Raw genomic sequence first — 13,220 nt, 5'->3', positions numbered from 1 at the left:
TTAAAAAAAAAGATTATCCTGGCTGGGGCACCTGGGTGGCTCAGTGGATTAGGCATCCAACTCTTGATTTTGGCTCAGGTCATGACCTCAGGGGAGTGAGATAGAGACCCGCGTCAGGCTCTGTGCTCAGCACGCAGCCTTTTTGAGATTCTCTCTCCCTCTTCTTCTGTCCCTCCCCTGGATCATCCTCTCTATAAATAAATAAGTAAACAAACAAAGAAACAAACAAATAAATACAATCTTAAAAGAAAAAAAAAGATGACCCTGGCTGTGATGTAAAGAAAAGATCGAGAAAATCACTGGGAGGCTGTTGCAGGAATCTAGACAAAAAGTGGTGATCTGAACTAAAATACTGGCAGCAGGGAGGAAGAGAGATTTAGAAGTTGGGATGGGACATGGTGATTAACCAGTAGGGGAAGAGGAGTCAAAAAATGATTCCTAGAATTCCAAATTAAGAAATTGGGTAGAAGTTTTTCCATTGTTTTTTAAGAGAATTGGATATAAGCCGGGAGTTGCTGACAGGCAGTTTGCCATCATTTGGAAAGAGCATGGAGCCAACAGAGACGAAAACAAAGCTAAGAGAGAGAGAGTGAGGCTGTGATGTCCTTATTTTACATCTCTGGACCAGCTATCCCAGCTCTACCACTGGACTTTATGGGCACATGAATCAGTGTATTTGCTTCGCTGTGGTTTTTGGTGGTGGTGATGGTGGTTTGGTTGGTAGATTGTTTAGTTAAGTTTGAGTTGGGGTCCTATTACTTGTAATCAAAAAAGCCTTGGGAAGAGTGGGGACAGTGGGAGTACAGAGCCCAGGGTAGAACTATCATTGAAGAGATAACACAGGACGATGAGCCCAAGAAGAAAGCAAGAGGAAAAAGGAACCCAGGAAAGTATAGTGCCAGATGAAGATAATTCTTGGAAAAGAAGCATGTGGTCAGTAAAGTCAAATGCTTTTGAGAGATAAGACAAAAGCATTGGGGTTAGCAACAAGGCAGTAGTTGGTGGCCTTTGTGAGGACAGTATCAGTGGAGTGATGGGAATACAAGCCAGACTAAAAGGGAGCTGAGATGCTGAGATGAGGAAGTAGAATAGAAACAGCTCTAAATTAAGAAGCTGAGTTGTGAAGAGGAGGGCTGCCTGAGGGATAGGTTTTCAAATGGATGGGATAGAAGCATATATAAAGGCTAATGAGAAGGACTCAGCAATCACTGAGAGAGGTCCCTGAGAAGGAGGGGGGAGAAGGTTCAGAGAACCAGCCCGGCACAGACTTAAAGGTTGGCCCTACTTCAAGGGAAGGGTACCTCTTGAGTTGGGACTGAATAGAAAGAGCACAGGATGCATGCAGAATTAACCAGATGAGTTCACATGGCAGCAAGAACCCAAGGAGTTACTGTTGGCCAGCCTCTATCTTCTCCAAAAGTAGTGGGCATGGTCCTTTGCAGAAACCTGGGGGGTGGGAGGTTTAAGGAGAATGGATCTGTTTGGAAACTTGCTGTGGGGAACAGGAGAGAGACTAGGATAATAAAAAAAGAGCTGACTGAAAGCTACAAGAGCCCACTTGATGAGAGAGACCATTCCCTCGTTTTACACAAATCTGGTAGTCGAAGAAAGAATGGAATCTGAAACTAAATGTTTGCTTACAATGAGACAACTGATTTATGAAAAACACCTTTATAAAAAAGTCTCTTATAAATTAAAAAAAAAATATGTTAGTACTGGAATATTCTTCATTACTAATCTAAAAGAGGAACTATTAGGTTTGCTGATGACACTCAGCCTTTCTGCACCAGAAACTGCCAACATGATGGAGATAAACCACAGGAAGTTCTCACAAAATGGTGTGACAGAGCCCAAAGTGGCCAATAAGATTCAACAGGCTGGAATAGGATAAGGAATCTGGGTTTACAAAACAAATCAAACTCAAACTGTGCTTGTAAAATAAAGGTTTTTAAATCTTAGTGACAGCCCAATGAGGAGATCCACGTTACCAGCAATGGTTCTCTTAAGAATAGACACAACCCTTGGGTTGACCAAATGCCAAATACCAAGAGGCTACTGATAAGGTCCCTTTGCAGTGTCAAGACTCTTAAGTTTCAGATGAGAGTGATAAGAGCTCACATGAGACATCTGCATCGAAAGATGGCCTCTCCCAGCCAATTAGCTGTCTTATGTGTTCAAGTTCTATCCATATACCCCATTTTATCATCATCATCATATGATGTGGGGACCAAATTATCTCAGCCCTTCCTGAAATGTCTTCTTTGAATTACAATGCAGTCTTGTGATATCTATCTTCAGGAGGCTATGATAACAATACTCTGAATAGTGTTTTTTGTCTTTTAGGGTTGAGGGTATCTCCTAAACAGAATTATTCAATATTCTTCACAAAGGAAAAAACAAACAACAACAATAAAAAACAGAAACCCAACCAGGAACTTTGCCATCCTAGGCCCTCCTTGCCTAGATTTTCATTTATCTGCCCCATTTCTTACCTATCTTTCCTGGTTCTTGAGCTGGAAGGTTCATTCCTCCTTTAGAGTACTCTGATTCTCTTTCTCAGCCTTCACACACTGAGGTTACCATGTCCCAGAAGTAAGCGATTACAACATCTTCCCTAACTTTGAAAGATTCGTAGACTAAGTAAATATAGAGGGACAGGTGCTGTGATAGGAGGTAGAGGGGCAAAAAGGTGAGAGTGATCATCTCTTCCAGCATGGACAGAGTCAGGAAGGCCTCCCGGAGGAGGTGACATTTTAGCAGAGTGTTGAAGGATGAGAATTTCTCCAGGAAGGGAAAGTGAGGAAGCCTGGAAAGCAGAACAGCAGAGTATAAAAAAGCATGGCATGTAGAACAGGCTTACTTCTGGGGGCTGTAGTTACACAGCATGAATGGAGCACAGAGTGTAGGGAGAAGACAGAAAATGAGTCTAACAAGTGAGAAGGGACCAGACCAGACACTATAGGGCTTAAGAGTAGTTAAGAGTTTGGACTTTATCCTAGCCCAGGTGTGAATCAGTATTTTTTTCCATTGGCTTAAATTGGATAAGATTCAAATTTTTAAAAGAGAGGTTTTGCTGAAACACAAAGGGAAAAGCAAACAAATACAAAAACATAAAGCAAACATACAAAAGCATAAAAATGAACAGCTCACAGGTCCAAGATTGCAGCCCCAGACCAGCTTTGCTCATATTCCTCATAGATAGATGGTCCATCCCAAGCTTTCTCTCCTCAACCCATCTACGTTGGCACTGGAATAGCCTATTGTACGTTTTGTCCACTAGCCCAAACATGAGGCCAATGGAAGTTTTGCTCCTTCTAGATCCCATCTCTTACTATTCACTCCTGGGCAGTCTTGCTTACACTGAGATTGAGTGAGTTTCTAACCTTAGCTGCCTTGGCACCTGGAGGTCTTGTTTTTTAGATCTGGGATCAGCAAACACTTTCTGTAAAAGGCTACCTAGTAAATATTTTAGGCACTGTGGGCCATATGTATTTTTTCTTTTTAAGATTTTATTTATTTATTTGACAGAGAGAGACATCGAAAGAGGGAACATAAGCAGGGGGAGTGGGAGAGGGAGAAGTAGACTCCCCGCTGAGCAGGGAGCCCGATGCAGGGCTCGATCCCAGGACCCTGGGATCATGACCTGAGCCGAAGGCAGACACTTAACCCACTGAGCCACCCAGGCGCCCCTGGGCCATATGTATTTCTGTCACAACTACTCAACTCTGCTGTTGTATCATGAATAGATAATATGTAAACAAAAGGACGTGGCTGTGTTCCAATAAAACTTTATTTATGGACACTGAAATTTGTATTTTATATCATTTTCATATGTCAAAAATATTATTCTTCTGGGTTTTTTTTAACCATTTAAGTATGTAAAAACCATTCTTAGCTCACCAGCTGTACAAAAACAGATATGGGCTTGACTTGGCCTGTGGAGGAAAGTTTGCCGACCCCTATTCCAGGCACTAATTCCCAGGGCAAAAATGGCCCCTTTCACTGTTATCCAGTCTATTATTATAACTGATACTAATAATACTAATATGTACCTAGGTGCCAGGTGGTATGTACCACAGAGAACTGCTTTGAAGAATAAACAAAATAATGCACGTAAAGCATTTAACATCATGCTTCATCTGAGGTAAGCATCAATAATTGTTAGCTACTATTATTCTTTTGGTTTATACATCTTATCTCTGATCGGTAAAATGACTCATAAAAGGATGATACTAAAATCCAATGGAGGATCAGAAAAATTAAGTAATTTGTGAAATCACATAGCTAGTAAGTAGCAGAGCTAGGATTTGAACCTGATTTATCAGACTTCAAAGTCCATGGCCTTTCCACCACCTCACAACCTTCTGTTTAGTGTCTGTGAAGTAAATTCACTGGCTGCTTGTTAATTGCCGGTCCACCCATGAGCAGCAGGGCTTATCATCCCTGGAGCCGGCCATCTTGCGTCAAGACTAGCACAGCGCTTACTCTATTCTTGCTTCAAAGCTTAAATGCCTGTTGGACCACTTAGCTCTTGTTCCCTGCCAAGGGATACTCTTCTCTCTGACAGTAAAGATGACTAAGCTCAATGGACGGTTAAGCCTTTTCCTGCTCAGGTGTCCAATTCTGCCCACTTCCCCAGGTTCTTCTGATGACTCATCCTTAGGTAACTTCCTGAAAGTGACTCCCCTGGGATCCTACTGCAACAGCGTTCTAACAGAAAAATACTTTACACTTTCAGGGATAACTCCAGATAGTGTCTATGCAAAGCTAAAAGGGTTGTTGCATAAAAACCACTCATCTGCATGACGTTTTCAGAGTTGACCATAAACTGGTATTGAAGATACCGTCCACAGCTTCAAAATTATATTCAAGGGAGCTCATGTGATAAATCCTTCCTTTAATTTAGTTCCAGAAAAAAAAGAAGTCTTCTCTATAGTTGAATCTGTATATTTTATCTTGCCAGAATAAGAATATGATGTAACCCAACCTGTTTCCTTTTATATCATGGCTTCCAAGAAACATAAAGCCAAATTCCATACCAAAGCATCTCATCCCAGGTGCCTAGTAGAATCTATTTCTGCTTCACTGCTATGGCCACTTTTATGTTTTACAATCTTAAATCTGTTTAGAATATACCCTGTGTCTCCTCTATGCCAGGCCCTGTGCCCTTCCTTCTTAAGTGGTTTCAAATCTAGTGCTTGTTTTACTAAACTACCCTAGTGCCTTATTTTTTTTAAGATTTTATTTATTTATTTGAGAGAGAGAGCGACAGAGATAGCAAGAGAGAGCGCGAGCAGGGAGGAGAGGGAGAAGCAGGGAGCCTGACTCGGGGCTCGATCCCAGGACCCCAGAATCATGACCTGAGCCAAAGGCAGACACTTGACCGACAGAGCCACCCAGGTGCCCCCTGTTCCTTTTTTTTTTAAGTTCTGTTTTACCTCATATCCTATACCTAAGGTCTCTTGAAAGCTGGCAGGTCTAAATATTGGATTTAAAAGAAACAAAGCTCTGTTCACCTTTATGCATATAGTTGTGAAGAGCCAACATGGCTTTATCCTTACGGGCCACCTGATAGGGGTGTCATACCATGACCCGTAGGGCTTTTCCGGGTTGCACTGTCTGCCCCATCTCTCTCTTTCTACCTCTGCTTGTCTCCGTGTATCATTCTTTTTGTTTATCTTCTGGAGTTCCCACTGTGGGTATCACTGGTCCTCCATGCAGGCACTAAGAACGTTAGGCAGTCCCCACACTCGTCTGTGCCAGGGGCAAGTTACATGAGCAGGACTCCCATCCTGCTGCATCCTCAGCCCCTAGACACACGTCCCAGTGAGAATCCTTTAGCTCTGTGTGGCTTCCTCGCTGGAATCACAACTCTCTTGGGCATCTGCCACCCTCCTACTTCCCCTCATGTCACTTCCCCTCCAATTATATCTGTTCCCTTACTGACCTTTCTGTAAGTCAGTGAAGGTTAATGTAACTTAGAGTTTATGTCTAAGGGTGACTGTCAGGGCAGCATCTAGAATAAAGCTGCCAGATAGCTGTTACTTGATGAAAAAAGACTGGAAACTGGAGAGGATATCTGGAATGACATAGGCCCTCAAATATTTGAGAATGAATGAATGAATGAATGAATGAATAAACTCTAACCCATCAGCACTTTCCCACCTTGCTACCTAGACAAAGCCAGCAACCCAACACCAATTCTAAGCACCCAAATTTCTTCAGTAATTGTAATCCTATGAATTGACTGCAGCAAGACCGATCAAGACGGAAAGCTTGGTTTCTCTCTCTGCTTAAAAAGAAAGCCAGATGAAAAAAAAGGTGGGGGGGGGGGGGGGGACCTGGGTGGCTCAGTAGGTTAAGAGACCAACTTTTGATTTTAGCTCAGGTCATGATCTCAGGGTTGTGAGATGGAGTCCCACGTTGGTCTCTGCACTCCGCGGGGAGTCTGCTTGACATTCTTTCTATCCCTTTCCCTCTGCCCCCTCCCTTACTCTGTCTCTCTCTCTCAAATAAATAAATAAATCTTAAAAAAAAAAAAAAGAAAGAAAGAAAAGAAAAAGAAAGCCAGAGCAAACCTCTGTCAGTTCAAAGAGGTTCCTTGTCAATAGCAGGCACGACTGTCTGGCAGAGGCCAGCTTTTTGCTTTGACTTCTCCCTTTGCCTGAACTGGCTCTGTGACCCTGGGCAAGCCACTCGGTGACTCTGGGCCTCCCTGTGCTCATCTGTGAAAGGTGGAGGTTGAACTAAACGGTGGGTGCTTCTGGAACCTTCTAACTTTACACTTCTGTGATCTGTCCTCCGGGAATCCAGCCAGCATTCTTTTCTCGGGCTGGGTTTTCCGAGATGTCTGCTTTACTTTTTGACTCGCACTTCCTAGTCTTCTTATCACAAATTTATTAAGTTTCTGGACTTTGGTCATCTGACCATAATGTGATGCTCAATAGGACTTATGTGTGTGTGTGTGTGTGTGTGTGTGTGTGTGTGTGTGGTAAAATACAATTGATCACTTCAGCCATTTTTCAGTGTATAGTTCAGCATCATTAAGCACGTTCACACTACCAGGCCACTGTCACCACCGCTCATCCACAGAACTCTTTTCATCTTCCCAAACAAAAACTCTACGCATTAAACAGCAGTTTCCCATTCTCCTCCTCCCCCGTGCCTGGCAACCACCAGCCTCCTTTCTGACTCTACCATACATAGAAGCATACAATATTTGTTCTTTTGTGACTGGCTTGCTTCACTTAGCATGGTGGCCTCAAGGCTCACCATATTGAAGCACATGTCAGAATTTCCTTCCTTCTTAAGGCTGAATGATATCTCATTGTATGGACAGACCACATCGTATTTATCCATTCGCCTACTGGTGGATACTTGAGTCGTTCCACCTTTTGACTATTGTGAATAATGCTGCTATCAACACAGGCATACAAACATCTGTTGGAGACCCTCCTTTCACTTCTTTTGGCTAAACACTGAGAACTGGAATTGCTGGATCACATGGTAATTCTGTTTACTATTTTGAGGAACTGCCACACTGTTTTGTTCAATGGGACTTTTAAATGCAGAGACAGAGCCACATAAGAAGGTGGGCATTGCAATAGGCTCATCGCCATGCTGACTCCTGAGAGCTGTTTCTAGGGTATAGATTTGCCGAGAAGGGTTGTCTTGCCTCATTCTTGAGAGGAGCAGGACCCACTTGCTGTTCAGAATGAATCCCTCACTAGACACTGGACCTGGTCTCAGTATCAGCTTCTGTAAAGTGACCTAATAACGCTTAATTTGCAGAGTTTTTACAAGGGTGAAGGATGATGTTGCACAAAGCACTGAGGTAAGCACTTAGAAAATGAAGATATGAATCTTACCCTACTGATTGCAAAGGGTGGTTCTAAAACCCAAACAAAATAATATATGAGAAAGCCATTCTACAGATGCTAAGCCCTCATCATTGCTTTTCTATTTTTTTTAAAGATTTATTTATTTATTTGAGCGAGAGAGAGAGCATGAGCAGAGGGAAGAGGCAGAGGGAGAAGCAGACTCCCCGCTGAGCAGGGAGCCCGACTCGGGGCTCAATCCCAGGACCCTGGGATCATGACCTGAGCCAAAGACAGACGCTTAACCAACTGAGCCACCCAGGCCCCTTATCATTGCTTTTCTAATCACTATTACTCCACCTGCCTCCTGGCCTTCTAGGTCTAGCCTTCACTCAGGTTTCGGAGGGACTGTCTAAAGCACATACGATCCCGTCGTTCTCCCACTAAAGATTTCAGTGGCTCCCCTCACCCTTACATGCCTTCTCTGATCTGACCCCTACCTCTCTCTTCAGTCTTATTTCTAATCTTTCCGGGCCTCCTATCTTGCCACTTTACCGCCAAGATTTTATTCATACTTGTCCCCTCTCCCTGGAGAACCCCTCCCCCATTCCTGGCTAAAAGTCATCTTTTAATATGAATTTCAGGCACTGACTTTTCCAGAAGGCCTTTTCTGACCCCACCAGACCAGAAGAGGAGCCCACAGCAGCGAGAGCAGATATCACCATACCAAGCACACACTGTCTTATAATTATCTGTGGGTTGATTTCCCCAACTAAATCAGCTTCTTAAAGCCAGCAGTTAGATGATTGTTTGAATTTCCAGTGTTAGCACAGTGTTAGGATGTTTATTGAATAAATATATGAATACGAATAAATAGGGTGGTGTTTTTATTATTACAAAGTTGGGATTATTACAAAGTCATATTACATGACTCTATTATTAGAATAATTCTAGTATCATGCTATATAATGAAGAGGGTTTGTTGTTGTTGTTGTTGTTAACTGGCATCACAAGGGCTAGAAACCAAAGGGGAAATATTTAGAGGTACTGCCTCTATCCCGTCTCCTTCCAAAATAAATGGTGTGTCTTTAAATTGAGGTCCTCTGGTCTTCACAGTTCTTCTGAAAGATGCTTTTGCTTCCTTAGTGAGTGAGAAATATCCTGGCCCCTAATTATATGGTCCTGAAGACACAGCCCCCAATAAGAGATCCTACCTACAGCTATTTTTCACTAAGAGTGGACTAAAGCAGTGAGTCCAGTCTTGCATTTAGTAGGTGCTTGATAAATGCTCAAGAAAGGAGTAAATTATGAGTTGCTCATTTGTGCTAACTCCTGTAAACTCCAGCCTGTGGCTAGGGGTCAATTTTTCAATTTACCTCCTTCAGAAGAAAGAACTATGTCGGCTATGCTGTTTTTGAAGTCATAAGGACATTGGAAGATTGTAAAAGCAATGGGCTAACTGTTTAAGTTAACCTAAAATGCATAGATTTACAGTTGATGTGGGAAACATTTGATCTGCTTATTTTTAGTGAGCCCATGAATTTGTATTTAAGTTTCTTTTCGTGGGTGTCAATGTCTTTCCATATGACTCTCTTGAGGCTACGGGCTCACTGATGCTTATAATCTACTGTGCAAAGTTATCTTTAACATCTCCTTAAACTGCTCCTTTTAAGCTTCACACAGTGCCCTCTAGTTCTTATGGGTGTTGGTGACTATTAATGACTTAACTAGATTTTGGTTTTATCTTTGGGTTTATTGACGCTAACTGAGGACCTCGTGATGGGAAGCACTGATGTATACTAAGACAATTTTTTTCTTTTTAGTTTTTTAAAGATTTGTATGTATTTACTCATAAATACACAATGCTTTAAAATAAATATTAATGTTGGGGTGCCTGGGTGGCTCAGTCGATTAAGCGTCTGCCTTCAGCTTAGGACATGATCCCAGAGTCTCATGATCCTGGATTCTCAAGATCGAGCCCCATGTCAGGCTCCCTGCTCAGTGGGGAGTCTGCTTCTCCCTCTCCCTCTCCCTCTGCCCTTCCCTGGCTCCTTCTCTCTCTCTCTCTCTCTTGCTCACTGTCCCTCTTTCTCAAATAAACTAAATAAAATATTAAAAAAATAAATATTAATGTTAAATGTGGAGAATACAAATCTTTTCCAAAAAGAATTTTATACATAATGAGAAATTCATAATTTCACATTTTGATAGAGAACTAACACTTTGGAGCAAAGTACCCAGAGACAGGGTTAAGGACCATTAAGAATTTCTGCTTAACAAAAATTTAGAATCCTAACAATTTCTAGACCTACCCTCTTTCCTTGGACATAGGTAAGGTGATAACAGTTTGAGGGGTGCCTGAGTGGTGCAGTCAGTTAAGAGTCTGACTCTTGATTTTGGCTCAGGCCCTGATCTCAGGGTGGTGAGATCTAGACCCCTGGTGGCTCTGAGCTCAGTGCAGACTCTGCTTGAGATTCTCTCTCTCCCTCTCCGTCTGCCCCGGCCCCCTGTGCATGCTCTCTCTCTAAAATAAATAAATCTTTTTTTAAAAGGTGATAACAGTTTGAAAGACTTTTCTTATTTTTGATTGTTATCTCCAGTCAAGAGGTGCATCTAGCAAAAAAGGAATCTGTGTGCATTCGTAGCATTTTACATTTGGAAGGAACGATAAAGAAAATTTAATCATCCAACGTTCTCTTCTTAGAGGCAGAAATGTTTTAGAATCAAGCTTGTCTGATTTCCCAGCTTCTGCTTTTTATGATAAGCTGATTTGCTAATTAGGATCGTGTTCATCTGAAGAATATATCTTTCAGTTTTCTAAATCTTTATTATTAAACAATAAATGAAACTGCTTGGATTTCACAAGTAAAATCAATCAATTGATAATTATTGGAATGGATATAACATAGGGTGAGGGTTTTTAAAATATATATATATACCTTTAAAAATATAATTTATTTTACATTGGGGATAGGGATCAGAGGACTAAAGAGCTTTTCTGAGCCTTTAGATGCAGGCAAAAGGACTTCATTTTTAGAACCGCAGCCTGGAGTTTTCAGGTTGGGATTATTTGGGGTTGGCATTATTACCAGGGGGAGTATTATTACCAGGAAGTGAGGCTGAATGAATGGAGCCTTGCGGTGTGACCCAGAAACAGGCTGAGGAGGACAGACACCAACAAGCTTAAGTTATCGCAGGTGCCCCCCTATTCCAGTGCATTCAATCTGCCAAACTTTATTTTTTGGAAAGCTCAAATTGTAGGATCTCCAAACTAGGGTCAGCTGTGATGTGAGGGGGCTCTGGCTGTGGCAGCAGGGACTGCCAGGAAGCAGTGTCCTGGGCAGTAGTCCTGGGGTGCGGTGTGTTTGGGTCCATTAGAACTCGAGGACACCCACTATCACAGGATAGCCACCTCCGGATAGGGTGGCGCAGGCGGCGCACGTGACAGACACCGCTCGCTGAGTACCTGAAACCGCGGGGGCTCAGGATCCCCACCCGCTAGTGAAACAGACCCCGACAGACATCTAAATTTTCCTGAGTTCTCACACATGCACACATCCGAAGAAACCCAGCCCACACCCACACAAGTTCTCCCACATTCTAACCCCACCCCGGAGTTTGCATCCACACACAAGGCAAAACGGATGAACCAAGAGCTTGAAATTACCCAGGCACAAACTCCCCAAATCAGGCTTCCCATAGCCCAATAGACTGGAGGGAACCAAGAAAGGGATGCAAACAAAAGAGTTTTAAAACAGACCTCTCTGAGCCAACCTGATTGCTCCATGCCGAAATTTTGGCAGCTGAAGTCTTCTCCAGTTTGAACAAGAAAAGACTCTACACCCACCCACCCCCCAAAAAAGGATGGTCCTGAGAAGCCCCCCTACCTTGCTACAGCGCCAGGTGGACAGGTCTCCGAGGCTGAGAAGGGTGCGACCTAAGCCCCGGCGGCTGCCCGCAGGAGGGGCACAGCTGCCGCCGACAGTGGAGGCGGCGGCCTCTGGCCCCGCCCCCGCCCCGCCCCCAGGACGCCCCGCCCCCCTGCCGCCAGGCCCGCGCCCCGCAAACCCTCCACCCGGCTCCGCAGCTGCGGCCGCCGCTCGGTCACCTCCCGGCGCGCGGACTACGGAGCCCGGTGCATTGTGGGAAGCCAGAGCCCAAGGCTGGGCGGACGCTGACCCCTGGTGGGCGCCGTTCCAAAGGGAGCACCGGGGCTCGGGGTGGGGGCGCTCGCAGCGGCGGTGGGAGTTGCAGCCCGGAGGGAAGGCCGACCACCCAGGGCCACCCCAGCGAGCTGGCGTCTGTTGCATATCGCTCTTATCTCAGTAAAGTATCAGAATAAACCCAGATGCTTTAAAAGTCCCTGAGGCCCCCCCGCCCCCAGTAGTGACATAAGTAAAAACTAAAGGAACTTGGAGACTAAGGAAAGCTTTTTAAACTCGGGAAAATACTTTTTTAATTGTAAGACGAAATGACGTCAAGATTATGGAGAAATCTGCACTTAATTTTTATTTCTGGTAAAACCACAGATGGGCTCAATCTGTCTAGAGAATATGGGAAAAAATGTAACAGGAACTAGGAAACTGGAATCCAGGGTTTTCTCTTCTGGGCATACACCTCAAGGAAATAGTTCAAAAGAGTAAAAAAGGGAACTTATACAAAAGTATTCATAGTAAAAATTAGAAAATAACAAATGACTAATAATACGTGAAAGGCACAAAAACAATATGTAGCTCTTTAAATAATATGAATAGTATCATTGTGTCGAATGGTTTCTAACAAATAACGTTAAATGAAAAACATAGAACACAAGAAAGCACATGGCTGGGGCACCTGGGTGGTTCAGTGGATTAAGCACCTGACTCTCCATCTCAGCTTGGGTCTTGATCAGCTCCTCAGGTCCTGAGTTCAGGCCCTGCCTCGGGGCTCTGCGCGGTGCTGGAGCCTACTTAAAAAAAGAAAAGAAAACAAAAGGAAGCGCATGGCCATTGATTCCAACCCTGTGAAAATGTATGTGTTCACAAATATAAAGAAACTTTGGAGGAATATAAATAGTTTATAGAGTTTAATATGTCTTAAGATTCCTTTATTTTCATTAAATAACTTTTTAAACACTGCCAAAGTGTTGGGACTAGTTCTAATTTTGGATGACATTGCAATACGTCAGTTTCAGCTCACTCTAAGTAATAAAAAAAAAGTTATCTAAAAAGAAAAAATTCTCAGGCTGTAGTGAACTATGATAATTTTACTTGTCTGCAAACCCTGGTGGGACACAAAAGGAAATAAGTTTGAGGGGCGGGGGGTAGGGGAGGTGTATTACTCTGCTAGGACAGCCTTAACAAAGTACCACGGACTGGGTGGCTTAAACAGAAATGTATCTTCTCACAGTTCTGGAAGCTGGAA

The 13,220-nt window shown here is 43.3% G+C and overlaps 1 protein-coding gene across 5 annotated transcripts in view; it reads right to left on the bottom strand.

Annotated features, from left to right (window-relative positions):
- The window catches only part of EXTL3 (exostosin like glycosyltransferase 3), a 154,831-nt gene extending 142,997 nt beyond the window's left edge, over positions 1-11,834 (bottom strand). For all 5 annotated transcript variants that reach the window (XM_032388980.1, XM_032388981.1, XM_032388977.1 and 2 more), the window contains exon 1: positions 11,705-11,834. The gene's annotated coding sequence lies outside the window, so the exon portion shown is untranslated. The remainder of the gene's footprint in view (positions 1-11,704) is intronic.
- Between the last annotated feature and the right edge of the window lie 1,386 nt (positions 11,835-13,220).

The sequence above is a fragment of the Phoca vitulina genome, unplaced genomic scaffold (assembly GCF_004348235.1).
Source record: "Phoca vitulina isolate PV1807 unplaced genomic scaffold, GSC_HSeal_1.0 scaffold53, whole genome shotgun sequence".
Lineage (NCBI taxonomy): Eukaryota > Metazoa > Chordata > Mammalia > Carnivora > Phocidae > Phoca > Phoca vitulina.
This window is presented reverse-complemented; position numbering and strand designations above follow the sequence as displayed.